Source organism: Rhinopithecus bieti, unplaced genomic scaffold (genome assembly GCF_001698545.2).
Source record: "Rhinopithecus bieti isolate Rb0 unplaced genomic scaffold, ASM169854v2 scaffold_63308, whole genome shotgun sequence".
Taxonomy (NCBI): Eukaryota; Metazoa; Chordata; class Mammalia; order Primates; family Cercopithecidae; genus Rhinopithecus; species Rhinopithecus bieti.
In genome coordinates this window covers 58,983-82,861 of record NW_016823951.1, presented here as the reverse complement: position 1 = coordinate 82,861, position 23,879 = coordinate 58,983, and the positions used below count along the sequence as shown (strand labels likewise).

The window sequence follows — 23,879 nt, the reverse complement described above, 5'->3', positions numbered from 1 at the left end:
TTTTTTTCTGGAACATTTTCTATTTATCTTAAAACTTTTATTAAATTTTGCATGCTTTCATTTTTAAACTAAAGACATGTAATCAACTATGGAATTATTTTCTTCTACATTAGTTCTTTTGTTATCTTAATAAAAATACACAGCAATTAGAAATGAAACTTGAAAATAAAGTACTATTTACATATATTTATAAAAATGGATTATCTGAATATGATTATAATAATACTTTGTATTCTGTTACAGAATTAATTAAAAGGATTTATGGTATATCTTATGACTCTACAGAAGCCTTGGGATATAGGTAAGTGACCAGAAGCATTTTTTGAAGAGACATTTCTGAAACATTAAGTAATTTGATCTCACAGTTTCCTGGAAAAGTAGACAGTGGGGCATATCTTACTTTAGCAATTTACCTCTTTTCTCTTCAATATAACATTTGTAGAAATACTACATTTACATGAATCTTCATGTAATATTTCCCTAATAGCTAAAAAATCATATTTTCCAGGGAATTTTAGGCTTATTTTCTATAATAATTATAATGAGACATAGGAGTGTGGCATGTAGCAAAACTTAAAGCATTAAAAAAAAATAACTAAATGCAATATGGTACCCTGGGTTATACCTAGGAACTAAAAAAAGACATTAGTAGAAAAACAGGTGAAATATAAATGAAGTCTATATTTCAGTTAACAGTAATCAATTAGAAATTAACCAGTGTTAATTTCTTAGTTTTTTTTTTTTTTTTTTTTTTTTGAGGCGGAGTCTCGCTCTGTAGCCCGGACTGGAGTGCAGTGGCTGGATCTCAGCTCACTGAAGCTCCGCCTCCCGGGTTCACGCCATTCTCCTGCCTCAGCCTCCGGAGTAGCTGGGACTACAGGCGCCCGCCACCTCGCCCGGCTAGTTTTGTATTTTAGTAGAGACGGGGTTTCACCGTGTTAGTCAGGATGGTCTCGATCTCCTGACCTCGTGATCCGCCTGTCTTGGCCTCCCAAAGTGCTGGGATTACAGGCTTGAGCCACCGCGCCCGGCCAATTTCTTAGTTTCAACAGATGTCCTGTGGTTATGTAAGATGTTTAACTTTATGGAAAACTGGATGAGGGGTATATAGGAACGCTATAGTATTTTTATTTCTATCTTCTAAATCTAAAATTATTTCAAAATAAAAATTTACTTGAAGCACAAAAGTCAGAGTTTATTGATTTAAAATGTATAGTTTAGAAGTAGATTTTCTGGACTGTGGTTTAAAAAAATAAAAAATTAATTTAAAAAATCCATAAAATGATTCAAGGAAATACATGGCTATAGGTTTCATTTTTCAGTTTATAGGAAGTATACAATTGTATTTTTTTTTTTAACATTGGTGATATGGTTTGGATTAGTGTCCCTGCCCAAATCTCATGTCAAATTGTAATTCCCAGTGTTGGAGGAGGGACCTGATGGAAGGTGATTGGATCATGGGGGCAAAAATCTTTCTTGTTGTTCTTGTGATAGTGAGTGAGTTCTCATGAGATCTGGTTGTTTAAAAGCGTGTAGCACCTCCCCCTTCACATTCTTCCTCTTGCTCCGGCCATGTAAGACGTACCTGCTTCCCCTTTGCCTTACGCCGTGGTTGAAAGTTTCTTGAGGCCTCCCCAGCCATGCTTCCTGTACAGCTTGAGGAACCATGAACCATGAACCAATTAAACCTCTTTACTTTATAAATTACCCACTCTTGGATCGTTCTTTATAACAATGCAAGAAAAGACTGATATAATGGGCATGGTGTTTGCGGACATCTCCTCGTACTTGGTTACAGGCTTTCTCTTTGATGCTTTCAGCCACTTGTGTTTTTTGGTCCTTTTGTGTAACTTTTTCTGTTATTCCAAGCAGGCCCTTTAAATGGTTCCCAGTACAATTCTTTTCTTTAGTGTATTGTTTGGAGACGAAAGTCCAATAATGTGACTCAGTGGTTTGGAGACCCCATTAGTATAGTTTTGTTCAGTCACACTACTTGAGCTTCTAGGTCAAGTAGTAGACACAGTAGACCTATTGTTAATGAGTATGAATAAAGATGAACATAACTCTTACATAGCCATTTCTGTAATTGAGCTAAAATAATACAGAACCTATTGCTGTCAGATAATAAAATTCTCAGTTTCTAAAATGGACTCTAGCATGATAACTATTTTAAATTTCTATAAATATTAAAAGACTTATAAGAATGAAACTTTGTAGTTTGCCAAAACTCTTATGTAACTTTTCATTAATAAAAGTAAAGTAGCCATGCAGGTCTTGTGGATGGTTTCCTGCTTCTGCTGCCAAATTTAATGATTTTAGTTAAATTTCATAAAGGGAAATATAAATATACTTAAAGGATATAGACACTTAAAACAGCAGACCCATGCCTGAATAACTCTTGCAGAATAATTGTCCAGCTTCGAAATTTCTGTTTTGCTTGGTAGTCTTTAGTAAGAATTGGTGTTAACAGTCTCATGTTAATAGAATTATAGTTAATGGAATTATAATCTATTTTTTAGTTGTTTAACATGATTGTGCTAACCTTGGTTGGGAAGTTTAGAAAAAGACAGGATCGTTTTCTCAGGCCAAGTTTAAATTACATTGATCATGTAATAGTTCACATAAAACAAGCAGACAAGAAAAACTTGTATTATTCTGTGCTAGAAGAGCATTAAAAGTGTTGTTTTTAGGGACGTGCTTACCATTCAGCTGATTGTAACTTGTGGTCATCAAAGTGTAAATAAGAATAGCTAATATATATTGAACATTTTTTTTTTTTTTTGAGATGGAGTCTTGCTCTGTCGCCCATGCTGGAGTGCAATGGCACAATCTTGGCTCGCTGCAACCTCCACCTCCTGGGTTCAAGTGATTCTCCTGCCTCTGCCTCCTGAGCCGCTGGGATTACAGGCATGTGCTGCCACGACCAGCTAATTTGTTTGTATTTTTAGTAGAGACAGGGTTTCACCATGTTGGTTAGGCTGGTCTCAAACTCCTGACCTTGTGATCTGCCTGCCTCGGCTTCCCAAAGTGCTAGGATTACAGGTGTGAGCCACCATGCCTGGCCTGAACATTTTCTATGTACCAGGCACTTTACTTACCTTATCTCATATAATCTTCACAATTACCTGTGAGATAGGTTGGAATTCCCTTTACAAATGAGGCTGAGAGAGAACAGCTCTCTCCAGTCTAATTCTGAGGTGGACAGAACAAGTGCCTATTATATAGTACAGTACCTGCTGTTTATTTATAATATAAGCAGCTCCCAGGAAACGCTGTCATGTTTCCACAGATGTGTAGTAAACTTCAGATTACTTCAGCTTTTCTAGGTAAGAGTATCTGATCACACTGGGTGACCTAGAGTGGATTCTCCTGGGGTGAACAGCCTGGAGTCAGGACTTGTGTTTCTTGTCTAACTTTGTTCTGGCTCATTCTGCAGTCCCCTAACATGTCAGTTGTTCCCTGTCACCTGATTAATTGCTGAACACTCACTCATTGTGTGCTTCACTGATCACATGCTAAGAACTTTTGGCAGTTCTGGGGAACATGCTCTCCACATGCCTCCTGGTAATTGTTGGACAACTAGATGTTGTTGTGAGAACTTTGATCCAGAACCTGCAACACATGCCAGAGACCAGGGATGGGGTAGTTGAGCAGCTGATGGGTGAAATGTAGCTATTCAGATTGTTAGTTGGTCAGGAGTCAGAAATAGAGTAGGCATGTGACTCTAAAAAGTGGTTTTTGAAGAGGATTATGATGGTTGGCTATGGACTTCATAGTTTGTAGACATAAAATAATTCTAACTTCTTTTGAGGAAGAGTCATAAAATACAAAATCTCCTTTGCTATCTTCTCTTTATGATCTCTAAAAGTTGACATTTCTCAGGGCTCAGTCCTTAGCCTTCTGTATTTATTTTCCACACAATTTCATGTGATCTCTTGTTTTAAATGCCATCTGTTCTCCCAAATTTACAATTTCTTTACTTTGGTCTCTCCCAGGAGTTCTAGACTTATTTTTATGTCTTTTCAACATCTCCATTTTGGAGTCAATAAACATTTCAAACTTAATATGTCTAAAATGTAAATCTTGAACTTTTCTCCCTGTGTAAATGATATACGCAGTTGTTCCAGGCCAAAAACTCAAAGTCATGTTGGACTTTTTCTTTCATATCCCATATCCAGTCCATTAGTAAGGCTTATATGCCTTCCTTTCAAAATGTATCCCAAATTACCCCTACCCCACTCCACCCTTACTGCCCTATTATAAGTCACTGTCATAAGTCGCCTAGGTGATAATAATCATCTTCTAACTGGCCTTCCTTATCTCCTCATTGTATCTCTCCATTCAGTCCTCCATATAGGAGTAAAAAGTGTTTTTTTGTTTTTGTTTTTGTTTTTTTTTAATGTTAAACAGTTTCTGTCATTCCTCTGTTCAGAACCCTTTGGTGGCTACCCAGCACACACAGGTTAAAATGTTGTCTCACATGTTCTACCAGACCTGCTGACTTTATCTCCTGTCACTCACTCTCTTGCTCACTCTCCTCTAGCCACACATGCCTTCTTGCTGTTCCTTAGATACTTCCAAGTCCATTTGTAATCAGCTAACTTCCCCCAGTTCTGTGATCCCACACCCCTCACTCCAACCAGTCTAGCCTGGTACCAGTGGAGGTAGATTTAGAGAGAAGAAAAGTGCACATCCAATACTCTCTAGCACATGCAGTGGTAGAGTCACAATAAAAATATTGCAGCTTTAGCATTCCTAGTTTCTGTAATTTGAATTGCTTTTAAGTGTAAGAGGGACTGGATTTAGAGCTACAGAAAGTCATAGCTAGAATCAATGGGGAAAAGTTACAGAGAGAGATTTCTGCTCAGTTTAAAGAGTGCTACAAAGAGACTTAGACTCTCACACAATAATAGTGGGGAACTTTAACACCCCACCGTCAATATTAGACCAAGCGGTCCAGATCTGTCAAAGATCAGATGGTTGTAGATGCATGATGTTATTTCTGAGGCCTCTGTTCTGTTCCATTGGTCGGTATATCTGTTTTGGTACTGTACCATGCTGTTTTGGTTCCCATAGCCTTGTAGTATAGTTTGAAGTCAGATAGCGTGATGCCTCCAGCTTTGTTCTTTTTGCTTAGGATTGTCTTGGCAATGCGGGCTCTTTTTTGGTTCCATATGCAGTTTAAAGTAGTTTTATCCAATTTTGTGAAGAAAGTCAGTGGTAGCTTGATGGGGATAGCATTGAATCTATAAATTACTTTGGGCAGTATGGCCATTTTCACGATATTGATTCTTCCTATCCATGAGCATGGAATGAAAGCTGAAATTACTCCTTGTTCCATAAGCTACAGGATGGATATCATGTTAGCAGGCATGTAAACAACATTAATGTCCTTGTACATATCCATTAGAGCTGTTGGGTGACTAGGTGCATTTTCATTGAGCAATAATATTCTGAAAGGAATCTTTTTCTCTGAACAGTGACTCTCAACAGTGGGCTTAAACTATTCAGTAAACCATACTGTAAACAGACATGCTGTCATCCAGGCTTTGTTGTTCCATTTACAGAGCAGAGTAGATTTAGCATAATTATTCACAGCCCTAGTGTAATTCCTAATGGCCTCAGTGCAAATGAAACAGCCTTATATTCAAAGAAGATGCCATATAAGACTTCCATAGCTAGAGAGGGAAAGTCAATGCTTGGCTTCAAAGCTTCAAAGAGAAGCTGACTCTCTTACTAGGGGCTAATGCAGCTGGTGACTTGAAGTTGAAGCCAATGTTCATTTACCATTTTGAAAATCGTATATACTAGAAATATGGATCAACTTCAAAATCATTATACTGAGTAAAATAAGCCAGATACAGAACACCACAACTGATTCCATTTATTGCTCTAGGTTAGTATATCAGAAGTGTGAGAAAAGATACATTTACTGTATGGTGACAAACAGTGGATAAGTTGTTGCATGCAGCTAAGGGTGGGTTGTGATTGATCTGGAGGCAGTACAAGGGAACTTTTTGGGATGATGGTTGTGTTCTATATCTTGATTCTGGCAGTAATTATGTGGAGATATAAATTTGTCCAAGCCCACTGAAAGGTACACTTAAAATTTATGTATTTTATTGTATATAAACTATTATCTCAGTACAACATTGCTTAAAAAAACCCAGTACACAAATTTTGAAAGTTATTTTACTAGCAAAAAATTAACTTCTGTCTAATGTGAGAAGACCTTTGTGTAATGCTAAAACTTAGTCACCTTGAAAAATCCCTTTAGATAAATCAGTGTATACAATATACATAAAAAAATGAATTAAAAGCCCTTATATAAGGAAAGAGAGTATAGAGATGAATTCTCAATATACTTTCTAGTCTGTGGTTTGATGTATTGGAATCCTCAGAATGCACTGATGTACATTTCCAGTTTCTTGAATTAATGTTTGGTAATACCCTTGACACTAAGAAGCAGCCAGATAAAATGAAATAATTACAATCTGTTCTTGGTTCTGCTTTCTTGTTCTTAACTTCTTGAGTTCAATTTTATTTCATGTTTTTTAACTAGAAAAACTGGTTAGAAGACATACCAGTATCCCTTAGAATCTTTTTTTCTTTTTTTCTTTTTTTTTTTTTGAGATGGAGTCTCACTCTGTCGCCCAGGCTAGAGTGCAGTGGCATGATCTTGGCACACTGCAACCTCTGCCTCCCAAGTTCAAGCAGTTCTCTGCCTTAGCCTCCCAAGTAGCTGGGACTACAGGCGCCTGCCACCATGCCCAGCTAGTTTTTGTATTTTTAGTAGAAACAGGATTTCACCATATTGGCCAGGTTAGTCTTGAACTCCTGACCTTGTGATCTGCTAGCCTCAGCCTCCCAAAGTGTTGGTATTACAGGCGTGATCCACTGCGCCCGGCCCAGAATCTATTCCTTCTTTTAGGAATGGATCCCCTAGAGTTTAGCTAAGCACATGACTGCCCATCTAGAAACTGTGCTCCTCTGCTTCTTTTGCAGCAAAGTGTGGCTGTGTGACTAATGAGAGGTGAATGGTAATGTGTGTAAGGTCACCTCCTTTAAGACAGGCCACTTACCCTAGACTTTCTTTTTTCCTTTTCTGCTGGCTGGGATGTTACACCAGTTACAGTAGCCATCTTAGTTGGGAACTACATTGGAAACCACATGGAAGATGGCAGAGCCAGCCTGGGTCCACAAATGATCTTGTGATGAAACACACCTTCCCCTGTCAGCCTGTATTTTGACATGAAAAAGAAGATTTTCTTTCTCACTTGAGCTACTTTTGAGTCTCTTTGTTATGGCAGAAAATTTATACACTAATATAAAATGGAAAGCATTTCAGAGTTTTAAGTTTTTCTTTATACTGTTTGGCTGTATTCTCTATATATTGGTATGGTATTCTCAAAGTAGTTCTTAAAATAGCATATGATTAAATGCCACGAGTTCCTTTTTGATTGATTATTTAGGAGAATGTTTTGCAAATTTCCAAGTTACTTTTAAGCTTTTGGTACTAATCATTAATAGAATATTATTAATAGAATGATTATTAATATTTGGCATTCTAATTATTAATAGAATGATTATTAATATATGGCATTCTCCTTTTCTAGATTTTTATGGTTGTATGTCTGGACTAGCTTATAATCAGTTTTAGTAAAGTTACACAGACCTTTTTAAAGAAATTTTCTTCAGGAGATACCTAAATACTTATTATGTTGTTGAACTTTATTATTTTTTTTGTCTGATCTCTCAAAGGCTTAAAGTTGTAAATCACTGATTTCTTCCATTAATTTTAATTATTTATATTTCTATAAGTTTTTATTTTGGTGTGTGTGTTAATGTGTTATTTACTGTCAACATCTCAATTGAGGATTATAGCTGTTATTAGAGTAATATGACTTCTTTCTTTTTTTTTCATTAAATAAAGGGTCTTGCTTTGTCACCCAGGCTGGAGTACAGAGGCATGATCATAGCTCATTGCAGCTTCCAAACTCTAAGGCTCAAGCGGGCAGTCCTCCTGGCTAGCTAGGACTATTGTTGTGCCACCACACCTGGCTAATTTTTCTTTTTAATTTTTTGTAGAGACGGGGCCTTGCTATATTGCCCATGCTGGTCTTGAACTTCTGGCCTCAAGCAATCCTTCTGGCCTAGCCTCCCAAAGTGCTGGGATTACAGGTGTGTGCCACTGCACCCAGCCATGACTTTCTAATTTATGACTTGTGTTTTGTTTTAGCTGACATTGATATTGCTACCTTAGTTTATATTTCTCCATAAATCTGTGCTTCCTGTTATATTTACACTTTCTTTGTCATTACTTTTATATATGTTTCCTAAAAGTAGAACATAGTTAGATTTCATTTTTTATCCTAAAAAGAACTATGTCCTTTGTCCCTTAACAAATATTTAATGCATTTAAATTTGTTTCCAAATTGTTCTAATTGGTTTTACTTTATTGATCTTCTTTTCAGCTTTCTGTTTGAAATTCTTCCTTGTTTTCATTGGGTTTTGAATTTTTTGCTGTTTTAATTTAAACTTTTATGTTTAATTTGGTTTTCATTTTTAACTTTGGTTCATCTAAGAGGCTTTGAAATCCAAGGATTATTTTAAAGATTTTTTTAACTTTAAATTTATATACCTATCATTAACAGTCAAGAATAGGATGGTATCTCTTGATTTCCCTCAATATTAAATGAGAAATTTAGTATGTTTTACTTCTCTGCTTCTCTGTTTTCATTAATATGATCTAAGATTTTTAACTCAGACTGTTACTAAATTATAATTTTAAATTTATGCACAATTTCTTTTATTAACTTTTATATGGGTATGAAGATTATGAAAACCCTAACTTGTCACAACCTTAATTTCCACTTTTTCAAGTAAAAGGAATCTTAAACCATCAAAATTATACTCTGATATCCTATTACTCATTATCTTCTGGATTTATTTTCAAATTATCTCTTTAAAAAATACTGTTTTCATTTTCCTGTTGCCCACATTTGAACTATTTCTTTGCTCCTTAGACTAGGAGAAAAGAAGTAGAAATAGTCAGATTTGAAATTAAGGTCTGGAAGTCTAAGGTCTGGAACATGTTTTGGGTTATTGGATTAACAGATTTTATGGTGATGGGTTTTATGGGAAGAATTATCAGTTATTTAGTAGCTTCATAAGCTTGTTTTCTAGGATGTCCCTGTCAATTACTGCATCAGGTAACACAGGACCTGGCACTCAGATTCTCATTAATATTTGTTCAGTGACAGGAGCTGTCCTCTGTTGCTTTCGAGTCTCTAAGACGGTTTTCCCCATCTTGAATGTGCCTAGTCATCTGACCTCCTCTCAAATGGGCACCAACTTCATTCTCTCTGTATAATAAGGCACCTCGTATGGGGCTTTCCTATTTTTTTTCAGAACATGCTTGAGGACCATTTAGGGAAGGAGGGTCTTAGAGGACATTCAGTCTTGTCTTGGAAACGGTGGGGAAGGAAGAACTCTGTAGCAGTTGCTAGGGGTAATATTATATCTTTAAGAAAACAATGCTGTTGCTAAGTTATTTTTAGACATAGAAGGCTTCTCTTTAATTTTTGTTTCTTTTTTAGTGGATGATTATGTAGCTAGTCTACCAAGAGGTAGGGAGTGAAGTAAAGCTGAGAACAGCCTCTCCAGGATTATGAGGTCAGGATGAAGTTCTTGGCAAGAGACTCAATTTAGTGTGGTATTCTGGAAAGCACATGAGCTGAGGAGGCAGGAGACCTTTATTTTAGCTTTGGTTCTCTGTGACTGTGGCAAACCATTTAACTTTTGTGAGTCTTAGACTAGATTTATTGAATGAGGAATCTGACTCAAAGATCCTTTCTAACTTTAAAATTCTGTGTCTGACCAGAGGACCAGGGTAGAACAAGGAGGTTTCTACTCGATAGCATTTTTATTTTTAATTTCATTTTGTAAAGTCAAGAGGAATAAATCATTTATCTTACTGCTTTGAACAGGAGGATTAGAAGAAAGAATCATATGTGGCTCATGTGTCTATGTTCTGACCTGTATTAGGTAAGTGACATGACGCATGTTGCAATCAGTTTTCCCTATTGTAACACATGGAAATAATCTGGTGCTAGAATGACTCAGAGGAATGTTTGTTGTTGTTGCTTGTTCTGTTTTTGTTTTCTTGAAACAAGATTTTATTCCATCACCCAGGCTAGAGTGCAATAGCTTGATTATAGCTTACTGCAGCCTTGAACTCCCAGGCTAAAGCGATCCTCCCACCTCAGTCCCCTGAGTAGCTGGGACTACAGGCACGCATCACCAGCCTCGGATAATTTTTTATAGAGATGGGGTCTCCCTGTCTTACACTGGCTGGTCTCAAACTCTTGGTCTCAAGCAATCCTCCTGCCTTGGTCTCCCGAAATGTTGGGATTACAGGCCTGAGCACCTGCACCTAGCCGGGAATGTTAAATCACCATTTTTTTCCCTGGAGAAAAGTTGACAAAAATATTTATCTAGATTCCCAGAAGGTTATCACCTTTTCCACTGGGATATTGTGTGTCTCAAAATTGAGGATGCTGGGAGGTGGGCCTGTTGTATGCTACCACTTAGCCATCAGGCTGTGGGTCACACTGAACATCTTTCATTGAACTCCTGAGTGGTGAAACGGCTGCTAGCACTAAAGTTGTGTTTCACAAGGGCAGTAACAGGATGCTGCCCTAGCTGGCTATCTGTCATAAGTGGAGCTGGGCATGGTCACACGCAGGGTGGGCAGAGAGAGTTTTCAAATAATGAACGTGTCACAGTTGTGAAAGAGCTGGGGACGAGTGCTGACTGAATAAAATCTATGCAGCAAAGGGTGACTCTTTTTGAAGAAAGGCTTTGTTCTGTCCGGATTCTGGAGGAAGAACCACCAACAAAGGCTCCATCCAGAACAGAACAGAAAAGACTGGACAGCAGACTTTGGTTGCTTTTCTTCTCTGTAGTTATCACATTGAGGATTAAAAAATAGTTGAAAAGTTTTATTTCCCTCTATCAAGAGCTTCCAGGGGTGGGAGAGAGTTGTTTCATTTCAGAAATCTGTTTCGTTTTAGTAAACACATATCATGAGTTGAATAAATATAAATAAAATTCAAAATAAATTAGAAACTTGAATTTAAAAATGTATGTGACAGGCTTTTAAGTGCCACTGTATGTTAGGCCCTGGTAGGGATGCAGAGATCAGCATTCATTAAAGTCTGCCCTCTGGAACTTTGGTGAGGCCAACAGATAAATGGCTAATATTTATTATGTTTCATTCAGTTTTTGTGGAGCATCTACTCTATGACAGGCAATAGGACTTACAAAGTAAGGTCCTGGTCTCAAGGCATTTATGGTCCCGAGGGATACGAGTAAATAGGTAACTAGAGGGCCAGGTACATGAGGACATACAGGGGAGAATACTAGAATGTGTGGGATTGACTGTGTTCTGAGATTAGAATGAAGCAGCCTCAAGGTGCCTATACTTTCAGATTTTTAGAATCTTTAAGTCTTCTAGAACTACAGAGTTAACTGCTAGAGGAAACATTATTGTATGTTTTTATAGGAATAGCTGCTTTATATTAATGATCCATAGCTGAGCATCTGGAAGGAAAAAAATTTGTTGATACATGTGCTTTCTGTTTTCAGCTGATGATGATGATGATGATGACTGGATTGTCCTCTACTAGCTGCAAATTATATCTAGAATTTTAAATTTGAAATTATAGGGAGACACCTTTTGATCAAACATTGTTCCCTATTAAGTTACGGTAAAAGTCTTTCTTGAACTTTTAATCTATTTAAAAGAGATTGCATGGCCTCCTATAATCATTGAATCCCACGGCTCTTTGAGGTAGGGATTTCCTCTTCAGCCCAGTGTCCTCCTATTCAAGTACGAGGCTGCTTTCTCTCTGTCATCATTGAAGTGTTGGTCTTTTTGGACAACAGTAGAGGCCTGTAATTTATTTTAAGCTGGATTTGTAAATTGAAGGGGCCCAGGCTGAGTCTGGCCCATGGTGCATGTGACTTACCTCCATGCCTGAGCCACAAAAGGCCCACTATTTGCTGTTTTCAGGGAGTTAATAAGAACTTTTGTGACATAATTTATACACACTTTATTGGCTAAAATCTAGATGATGTGAAGGAAAAAAGAATAGGTTGCAAAAGTCAAAGTTATGGCTGTGAACTAGAAGAAAAGTTAAAAATATGAAAACTGGCACAAATGGTACAAACAAGAATTAGACATTAGCAAGAACATAGAAGCAGAGGTTTTTAAATTATAGCACCCCTTAAGACATTAAGGCAAACCTTTGGTCTTAGAAAGAATGAAGGGGCCGGGAGCGGTGACTCATGCTTGTAATCCCAGCACGTTGGGAGGCTTGACGCAGGTGGATCATGAGGTCAGGAGATTGAGACCATCCTGGCTAACACAGTAAAACCCCATCTCTACTAAAAATACAAAAAATTAGCCAGACGTGGTGGCAGGCGCCTGTAGTCCCAGCTACTCAGGAGACTGAGGCAGAAGAGTGGCATGAACCCAGGAGGCAGAGCTTGCAGTGAGCCAAGATCGCACCACTGCACTCCAGCCTAGGCGACAGAGCAAGACTCCATCTCAAAAAAAAAAAAAGAAAAAAGAATCAAGGGCTCTACTTTCTGTGTGTAGTTTATTAAATATAAGCACATACAAAATTTAAGGGGAAAAGGTAATCTTTTTATGTGAAACTGTTTTGATTTATGGCTTCCAAGACTTTGAAAGCCTCTTTGCACTTTGAGTGGTTTTAAAACTTAATAAAATGGTTGGGGGGTGGCATAAGCAGATATTTTAATATAGCAATTAGGAATATCATAAAGAAGATTGTTAAAGCAGTTTGTAACATAAGCTTTGAATAGTATTACTAAATAAAACAAGGTTTTAGAAATTTGATCATGTTAACTACAAAAAACAGTGACCTTTTTTTCATGTAATACTGAAATCAACTATGGAATTGAACAAACTTACTATGATTTTCTTTTAAAATAAAATTATTTATAGAGGAAATTCATGAATACTTTCCCTTTGTTAAAAAACAAAAGACATTTATATCAGGCTAAAGTTCCATTTGACTACCACCCTTCTGTCTTCCCAGAGATCATCATTTTGCTATTTATTCTTCAAAATCGTCTTCTAAATATTTTTAAGCATATATATGTTTACATACCACAGATGTGTATGTTTTTTGTTGATGTTTAAACACAGAATGTTGATTGCTGGTTCATTTTAAATATGGCCTTCCATTGTTATGTTTTATTTTTAATACTTCTGCAGTATTACTAATAGCAGTTGACACTTACTGAGTAGTTACTATGGGCTAGGCAGGATGCTTAGCATTTTTCATATAATTTAGCCTTATCTTCATAATAACCTTTAGAAGTAAAATAGTTGGGTTTTTTTTTTTTTGAGATGGAGTCTCGCTGTGTTGCCCAGGCTGGAGTGCAGTGGCCGGATCTCAGCTCACTGCAAGCTCCGCCTCCCGGGTTTACACCATTCTCCTGCCTCAGCCTCCTGAGTAGCTGGGACTGCAGGCTCCCGCCACCTCGCCCGGCTAGTTTTTTGTATTTTTTTTAGTAGAGACGGGGTTTCACCATGTTAGCCAGGATGGTCTCGATCTCCTGACCTCGTGATCCGCCCGTCTCGGCCTCCCAAAGTGCTGGGATTACAGGCTTGAGCCACCGCGCCCGGCCAATAGTTGGTTTTATATGAATAAAATTCTACCTTCAATATACCTTTCATTTACAGTAAGTTACTAATGCCAGGAGTTTAGCATTCTTTAATTAGATTTCAATACCAAAACATTTAGAATGATTTTTTAAAATTGCTAAGACTGTAACTGCTAGTTCTGTTACATTTTTTATTCTTGTGCTTTTGGCCTTTACCAAGGCCGCAGAGTCAGGTGTCTGTTTGCTAAACCAAAAAGCTGGAGATATGAAGGTGATTCTTGCTCAGCTTTTAGGAATGAAGTGGTAGTATGTGTCCTATTTGACTGATTTTAAATGAGGAACAGACAGCCTGAGATATTTCCTCACTAGTTAATGGTTTGAAAAACCTATGCCTGTGATGATGTCCATTTTGGGGACAGTTATAGGATACAAGACTTAGATTGAAGGTGGTTCCCTTTCTAAAGAAGTCTTTCATTGTGCCCTTGGTCATACTGGTATGAAGAAATAAAGGCTGCTGCAATAGGAACTCCAATAATTTTTATGAGAATTGGTAGAAAGGGGTATCGGGTAGATTGAGAGTAAAAAGGTTGTGCTTATGTATTCGCTGATTTTGGAGTTTGGATGAGGATATTTTCCACATTTCATGACAAAATAAAGAGCGGCTAGTGAATGGGAGCGCTCTCAGAAAGTTTTAAGTCTCTGCTGCTTAACTAACTGTGTGACTTCGAGCAGCTCCATGACACTGTTTTAATCAAATAATAATATTCACTTCATACAGCTATAGGGTAGAAATTACACAAGGTACGTTAGACATTGCTAAGTGTTCTATAAATGTGCCAGTATTAGGTGGTATTCTTACCGTTTTCATTAACATAACTGTTGTCAAAATCTTCTACAGTTCACCTCTATACCAAAGACTTAACCTACTTGCTTCTATCCTTTATTACTTGAGAAAGGTTACTATATTAGGATTCTGTTATTTTCAGAATAGTAAAAGAGGACCTATCACCTTTTAACATTGAACAGATATTGAAGGCCTAATATATGTGTGTGTGTATGTATATATGTGTGTGTATGTGTGTGTGTGTGTGTGTATATGTCAGCCAGCATTTCTTCTGGCTGAATGCTAGTAAAGAAAAGATCATTTATATTAATAATAACTCTGGAGAAGAAGAGAAGGTCCCAATAAATATAATTTGCGAATGGTCTCAGTAAATATTTCATTGTCATCATCATTAGTCTTCATAGGCTTTTAAAATGTTTTATTGTCTTCAAGATTTAAAATGGTTATTAATAATATCTGTCCATTTATGCAAGTATTTGTAAGTAAATGAATTTGTAAATGGTTATGATGAGACACTGAATAAAACCGATAAAAACTTACCTGCTTTGGTTTGGTTTTGGTTTTGGTTATAATAGCTTTGAATTCACAAATTACATTCAATGGGAGTATGAGGTTTTTATGTTTAATAGGATGGAACATGGGTTAAAAATGCTAAGAAGTGCTCATTTCCAGAGTATGCTCTCATTTTCAGCTGAGGAGACTGAGCTCCACTGAGTCTGCATTTGGTATACTTCGGGGTCCACATTCTAATGGGGAACTGATTCTTGCTGGAAACCCAATCAGAAGTCTGGTTTCTTCTGGGTTTGTTTAAAATTTTCCTTCCCACTATTCTATTTTCCTAATATAAGTATTATAGCAATTTAGAATTCATGGAAAGAATGAGCACCTTTAGCTTCTTACAGTGTCATGAGACTGCATATTTGTGATTCAGTGTTCAAGAAATTAAACATGAGTTGTTTAAGGCAACTAGGAAGTCTACAATTTAATCTCATTTGCTGTTATTTAGTGATACACTGTTTAGTATATGAAAATACTGTGGGTATAGGCTGTTTCTTGAAGCAGACTATGTGTGCTTTGGAGGGGGCACTTTGCTAGGGGAAGAAATCTTGGTTTTTTTGTTCCCTCTTCTGGAGAGTTCTGAAAGTCTGTCCTTTTGACTTTTATTGGCAATTGTCATTGTCATCTCTACATTCTTTTATTTTTTTTACTTACTCTGTGGTAAACCATCTCTAGCCTGCAGTTATACCAATGAAAAAAAATCTTACTTCAAAGTGACCCATGAAAGTCCATTCCATATTTTAAATGTGTCACATTGGAAATGCCACTTTTTTCTCCATTGTATTTTGTTACCCTAACCCATGCCCTCACCATCTGAGGACTGTATATTTTTAAAATTAATAGCTCTCATGCTCACTGGTTTGTGGAAACTGAGCATTTCCCTGTTACCCAGAGGCAGTTGTGGTAAAAGTGTCTTGTTTTCTTCAGATCCCAACCATGGGTCTCTAAAGGTATCTAAGATCTGCATGGTCGTATCTGCTTTTCCAAGTAACAGCTAGAAATATTTTACCTGGCCTTCACTATAGCTAGGCTATAATAAAGTTTACAATCAGAGGCCGGACGCAGTGGCTCACACCTGTACTCCCAGCACTTTGGGAGGGCTAGGCGGGCGGATTACCTGAGGTCGGGAGTTTGAGCCAACCTGACCAACATGGAGAAACCCTGTCTCTACTAAAAATGCAAAATTAGCCGGGTGTGGTGGTGCATGCTTGTAATCCCAGCTTCTCAGGAGGCTGAGGCAGGAGAATCACTTGAACCCGGGAGGCGCAGTTTGTGGTGAGCCGAGATCATGCCATTGAGCTCCAGCCTGGGCAACAAGAGCAAAACTCCGTCTCAAAAAAAAAAAAAGTTTACAATCAGTTAAATTCTCTCTAAGTTTCTGGCTTAGAATACTGAAGAAACTTTTATATAGAGTAGATAAAGGATGGAGTAGGAATTTCTGATTTGATTGTGTGTTATTGTGGAAAGAATGTTTTCCCTACAGACTGACTAGGAACAAGATGTTTAAACATAAGCCAGGGTGGAGACCTGTTTGGTCAGCTTTATAGGAGCCACGTTTCCCTACTTAGGATGAGTTTGCCAACTATCCCATCAACCTACCCCTGCCTGATCCTTCAAGTGTCTTTGGAATTTTTACTTAGGGCGATGTTGGGTAAGGCAGTGATATAGTACATATGTAGCAGTTAGGCTAGAGGCTGTTTTGTGGAGCAGTATGATTTTATCATGCCATTATAAATTTATGCTGTGCTCTGTGTGTGTGTGTGTGTGTGTGTGTGTGTGTGTGTGTATAGTCTTTTTTTTTCCCTTTTTCTCAATCCCTCTCTGCTCTTGGCTTGTATATTCACATAGCTGGGCAGCAGCAGGATTTCATTTATCACAGGCGATGGGACGGGGTACAGAGATATGAAAGGGTTACTGTTCACGTTTCCTTTGTAGTTCCTTCTGATCTTACTGAGTTGTAATTCCTTTCTTGATGTTAAACATTCCCAGGCTCCAATAACCTTCTGGCCTGCTTGCACTGGCCAAGTGTGTCCCGGGTGATCATGTAGGCGAACCTCCTGTTTTTAAGACAAGAAATCGTTCCTTCCTTCATGAGATAGGCTAAATATTCATTCCTTTGCAGTCCCAGAAGAAATCCTTTAATTTAAAACAACAACAGAGCAGTAACATATTAGTTTTAAAATTAAAATTTAGCAGCCATATTTGTTGTCAGGTTAATTTTGTAGATTTTTGTATCTGTTCATTGGTGGTTTAGTGAGTTTCTGGTGGAATGAAACCCTATTGATACTTTAAAGATTATATCCTTTCTTCTTAAAACACACTCTAAAAATGGGTTTTAATTCTAAAAGGATAAAATTTTGGCCCTACCGTCTTACTTTTAGCCTACTATAAGTTGCCTCAGATGCAAAGCAGCTTAGCTGAAACTACAATATTTCTGCTTTTCTTTATTAGTCAGCTCTTAGAAGTTTATAGTTGAGCATTGGGGAGATACTTATTTCCTTTTTCTCTGGTTTTGAAAGTATATACTGGCTCATCTTTTTTCCTACAATTTAAAATATATAAATTTTGTGGTTGGCAAAAGGCTTTCTATTTTGCCTTTTCCTCTAAAGTTTTAGAATAAAATGTTACACCATGAAGCATAAGAATGGGTCGGCAGCTAATTTACAGGGACAAGGAGTAATTTTGCCAATGCTGCCTTAATCTCAGGTAAAGAGCGTCTGTTTGGACAAGGCTCCAAGGGTAAGTTTACTCTTACTGCTAATAGCACGTCTCTGTGTCTCAGTCAACACCTTGGGAACCTAGGGGCTTGGGGACTGAAATGAAACAGTATCTCTTTGAAAGAGTTTCTAGGATAATTTTAAGTTTGCTAGTGTTTAGGCAAAGTAAACTGTCTGCATTGCTCTAAGCAATGAGATAAAATATTTCCAGTGTACCTTAACTGTCCGGAATACCGTTTTACAGGGGGTGGGTAGATGAATTTTTGGATTAAATCTGTTTAAATCTGCTTTAGAGAGCCAACATGAATTGCTGATATTAATCATTTGCCTTTAGTTCCCCAGTGGCCTAATACAGAGTCTGTCACACAGTAGGTTTTCTTTTCTTTTTTTTTTTTTTGAGATGGAGTTTTGCTCTGTCCCCTAGGCTGGCGTGCAGTGGTGCGATCTCAGTTCACTGCAGCCTCCACTTCACAGGTTCAAGTGATTCTCCTGCCTCAATCTCCTGAGTAGCTGGAACTACAGGTGCCCACCACCACATCCGGCTAATTTTTTGTATTTTTAGTAGAGATGGGGTTTCACCGTGTTAACCAGGATGGTCTCGAGCTCCTGACCTTATGATCCACCTGCCTTGGCCTTCCAAAGTGCTGGGATGACAGGTGTTGAGCCACTGCACCCGGCCCCTTGATTCTTTTTAAGACCAAAAGTTTGCCTATTTAAAATCATTTTTTCTTTTTTTGAAACAGGAGCTCACTCTGTCACCCAGACCATAGTACAGTGGCATGATCATAGCTCGTTGTATCCTGAAACTCCTGGGCTCAAGTGCTCCTCCCACCTCAGCCTCCTAAGTACCTGAGATTACAGGCAAATGCCACTAAGCCCTACTTATTTTTTTCTTTTTTTATTTTGTAGAGACAGGGTCTCGCTATATTGCCCAGGCTTGTCTAGAACTCCAGTCCTCAAGTGATCCTCCCACCTTGGCCTCCAAAGTGCTGGGTAATTTTAGGCAGTGGGTTTTCAAAAATGGTTTATTGAATGAATGAATGAGACTGCTGGATTACTTTCGTAGATTCTTTTTTTTTTTACAATACTGCTAATAGTAAAGAGTGATTCATTTAGTACGTACATCTTTGTATTTTTAAAAATCATTTCAACTTTTATTTTAGATTCAGGGGTTACATGTGCCACAAGACTTGTTACATGGGTACATTATGTGATGCTGAGGTTTGGGGTGTGGATGATCCTGTCACCTAGGTACTGAGCATAGTACCCAGTAGTTACTTTTTCAGCTCTTGCCTCCCTCCTCCCTCTCTCCTTCCTCTAGTAGTCCCCAGTGTCTATTGCTGCCATCTTTGTGTCCATCTGTACCTAATGTTTTACTCCCACTTATAAGTGAGGACATGCAGTACTTAGTTTTCTGTTCCTGAGTTAATTCACTTAGGATAATGGACTCCAGCTGCATCCATGTTGCTGCCAGGGACATGAGTTTATTTTTTTATGGCTGCATAGTATTCCATGATTCCACGTATTCCATAGTATACCACGTTTTCTTTGATGGATATCTTGGTTGATTCCATGTCTTTGTTATTATGCATAGTGCTGTCATGAACATAGGAGTTCATGTGTCTTTTTTGTAGAACGATTTATTTTTCTTTAGGAAATGGGATTGCTGGTTGAATGGTAGTTCTGTTTTTAAGTTCTTTGAGAACTCTCCAAACTGCTGTCCACAATGGCTGAGCTAATTTACATTCCCACCAGCATAAGAATTCCCTTTTCTTTGCAGCCTCACCAGCATATTATTTTTTGGCTTTTTAATAATGCTATTCTGACTGGTGTGAGATGGTATCTCATTTTAGTTTTGATTTGCATTTCTCTGATGATTAGTGATGTTGAGCATTTTTTCATGTATTTGTCGGCTGCTTTTATGTATTCTTTTGAGAAGTGTTTGTTCATGTCCTTTGCTCACTTTTTAATGGGGTTATTTGCTTATTGAATTGCTTAAGTTCCTTATAGATTCTGGATATTAGACCTTTTTGTTGGATGCATAGTTTTTTAAATACTTTCTCCCATTCTGTAAGGTCTGTTTATGCTGTTGATAGTTTCTCTTGCTATACAAAAGCTCTTTAATTAGGTCTCACTTGTCAGTTTTTTTTGTTGCAGTTGCCTTTGAGGTCTTAGCTACAAATTCATTGCCAAGGCCAGTGTCCAGAATGGTATTTCCTAGGTTTTTTTCTAGGATTTTTATAGTTTGAGGTCATTGTTCCATATGTGTGTGATTGTGTGCATGTCTACAAATATTACTTTCATCCTTCCTATTGATCTGTAATGGTATATCCTGTTCAGAGTCCTTTTATCATTGAACAGTTAATTTCCTTACAACATTCTGTGTCCAAGTCCTTAGGTGATCTATACCTGGCTGACCTAACTGTGACACTGCTTGGTCATAGAAAAAAAGATTACATTTAGGTATCAATTAAAGATAATCTGTTAACATTTCCTGAAACTAATAAGCAAATTCATTGTTCTCATAATGGAAAAACACATTTTCCCCCAAGAATTAACTGTTCCTAGGAAGAGCGCTGAATACTAATGTCCATCAGTCAACAGATACTTGCAGAATGCTAGTGTAAACAGCATTGTGCCTGGTATTGTGGACTCTCCAGAAATGTGCACTACCTTGTTCCTGCCATCTGAAGTGTCCTAGACTTCTCAACAAAGAGGATATGGACACTCATCAAGTTAAACAACCACCTAAAGTATGTTAAATATAGTTATGAGCCAAGTGAGAGGCATGGATGAGAATCAACTAGCTTAGAGGAAGGCGAAATCATTTTTACTTGAATTAGAGAGTGATGAAAGATTTAATGGAAGCTTGAATAGGGCATTAAACAAATAGTTGGGGGTTGAGTATAAAGGAATAAGGCTATCTGACATTTATAAGTAAGGGTGACAGTTGTCACACTTCCTGTGCCTAGGAGCAATGAAGAAAAAACTAAAAAAAAAAAAACGCTTAAGTGTATGGTGGAAACTTTTCTTCATCAGTGACTTATTTGTTCCTTATTTTCTCCTAAAGTAGAATTTCAGAAAAGCTTCCACCTAGGACATACAGCAGCTATTTTAGCTACTATAAGGATCACTTCAGTAGGAAATCCTCCCAGACTTTTCACCTAAGTAAAATTTCAGCAGGAAGACAGGAATAAGATATATTGAAAAGTTATTGTTCATGACTACAGTTTGATAATAAAGGCTTGATTCAATCTCATTGACAAAAATTTTTTTTTTTTTTTTTTGAGATGGAGTCTCACTCTGTCACCCAGGCTGGAGTGCAGTGGTGTGATCTGCAACCTCTGCTGTCCGGGTTCACGGGGTTCTCCTGCCTCAGCCTCCCGATTAGCTGGGATTACAGGCACCTGCCACCGCACCTGGCTAATTTTTGTAGTTTTTAGTAGAGACGGGGTTTCACTGTCTTGGCCAGACTGGTCTTGAACTCCTGACTTTGTGATCCACTCGCCTTGGCCTCCCAAAGTGCTGGGATTACAGGTGTGAGCCACAGGGCCTGGCCTCATTGGCATATATACTAGCGCTCACTGCTGAGTTATATCTTGATTTGAATCCTAACATTAGGAGATATTTCCAAGTTCACTATTTTTTTACACATAGATAGGTGGCTATCGATATTTATCACTATAGATACATACCATAATTTGATAGGAGTTTCTATTAACCTCTTAAAGTTTCTGGTTTTTGTTTTTTTTTTTGTTTTGTTTTGTTTTTTTTTTGGTCGGGGGGACGGGGTTTCACTCTTGTTGCCCAGGCTGGAGTGCAGTGGCACAATCTCAGCTCACTTCAACCTCCGCCTCCCAGGTTCAAGCAATTCTCCTGCCTCAGCCTTCTGAGTAGCTGGGATTACAGGCGCCCGCCACCATGCCCAGCTAATTTTTGTGTTTTTGGTAGAGACGGGGTTTCACCGTGTTGGCCAGGCTGGTCTCAAACTCCTGACCTCAGGTGATCTGCCCGCTTCGGCCTCCCAAAGTGCTGGGATTACAGGCGTGAGCCACCGTGCCTGGCCAACCTCTTAAAATTTCTTTCACAATAAAGCATTTACTAGTATTACGAACTATTTTAGTCCTGTATTTAGACCCTTTGATTATATTTACTTATTAAAAGCAAACCCATTAGTGCATTTTAGAGTCAAACATCTGTCTACTTGTATTCTTTTATTATATAGCTAAAGGAAAAATAATGCTGCACAGAAACGAAACCAGTTTTTCCAAAACAGTAAAGACAGAATGTTGAGACAGTCTGCTCACTTTAATTTTTATTTTATATTTTAGTCTTTTGGCCAGTAGCAAATTGATGTGACCTTGTGCATGTTTCTCTGAATATCTACACTTGTTCAACTGTATAAATTGCTGCCAGTGTGACAATGAGCAGGCAGCTATATCCAGCTTGCTTCTCACACTATATTTTTGTAAAGACCTAGATTCTTTCAAGATATTACTAAGTGATCCATGATTAAAGGTTTTGGTGGTTTGCTAATTTTAGGAAAGGTGGGAACCATCACAATGTATATTACATAGTGTATATTGGTATTTTATTTAACCCAGTGTTTCCCAAATGTATTTGAACTTAGAAACACCCACCCCCTGTCTTTCTTCCTTCCAGCTTCCTTCCTTTCTTACTTTATTTTTTAAGAATGCTTATTAAAATCTCTTATGGAACAAGTTTCAGGAAAGTACACTATGAAACTTTCATACACACATGCACGTTATTTAGATATGTTGCTTAAGTCTTTTTCTATTAATCTCCACCTTTTCTGGGGCATAGGTTGGGAGGAAGAAGGAAAATGAGTAACTCACAAGTTTTACTAGTTATTCTAATGTCAAATTTAGTGGGAAAAAGGCTGAAGCTTCTATCTAAAATAAGGTTTGAGAATGATCTGAGTATTTTACGAGTTCCTACTTTCGGTGTCTTCTATAGCTTGTTGCTCTGTACAAGCAGGAGTTGACAGAGCATAACAGAAGTTACCTCTATGGGAAAGAGTAAGGTGGGTTGGAGGTGAAATAAGACTTTTCCCTTTTGTAACCTTAAGAAGAAAAAGCGAATTAAAAGACCTAAATTGATGGAGAGAACCAGTAATTTACAACATAATTTCTTATTTCAAGCTTTTGTAAGTACTAGCCTCTCTGGTAGTTTCAAATGCATTTTGTTTAGAAAGTACCAAAATTTGTAAAACTTTTTTTTTTAAACAAACAGGCTTATATAAAGTAAGATAAATCTGGTAAGATAAGAATAATATGTTTCGTCCTTTATCTTGTACATACCTGTTATTAATATACTATACCATCATTGTCTATTTATGTGCTCAGTGGACAACTGTATATTATTTTTCTCTGTATCTTTGGCACCTAACCTTGCACTGTGCCTGGTACATAGTAGGCATTCAGTAAATGTTTGTTGATGTGAGTGTGGGGGGTGGGAAAACTTAATTTTATAGTCAATCCTAGGGGAATACGTTAATGGTTGAAATCTTAAAAGGATTATGTTCTTTTGAAAACATCTTTAAAATATAGCCTATTTCATTGTTATATTTATATGTATCTTGTCTAAGAAAGGATTTAAGGTGGTATTGATAAATATACTTAGTATAGTGGGATCAAATAAAATTTAAAATAAATGGGTAAAAGAACAAAATTGGAGGACTTATACATCCCCGTTTCAAAACTCTATCTAAAGTGACAGTACTCAAGACAACATGGCCGTGGTATAGGATAAGCATATAAATCAATGGAGAGGAATTGAGAGTCCAGAAATAAACATTTACAGTTTTGGTCCATTGATGTTTGAAAGAGCTGCTAAGACAAATAGAGAAAGGGTTATTTTTTCAATAAATGGTGCTGGAAAAATTGGATACCATATACAAAAATTAACTACCTCACAATCACCATACAAAAAAATTAGCTGAAAATGAGTTATAGGCCTAAATGTAAGAGCTAAAATTATAAAACTTCTAAAAGAAAGCATAGAAGAAACTTTATAACCTTGGATTAGGCAGAGTTGTTAGG

General features: G+C 37.5%; 1 long non-coding RNA gene across 3 annotated transcripts in view; it reads left to right on the top strand.

Annotated features, from left to right (window-relative positions):
- Nucleotides 1-23,879, top strand: part of LOC108521985 (uncharacterized) — a 119,529-nt gene that overhangs the window by 48,004 nt on the left and 47,646 nt on the right. For all 3 annotated transcript variants that reach the window (XR_001883330.1, XR_001883328.1, XR_001883329.1), the window contains exon 2: nucleotides 244-301. This is a non-coding gene — a long non-coding RNA (uncharacterized LOC108521985). The remainder of the gene's footprint in view (nucleotides 1-243; nucleotides 302-23,879) is intronic.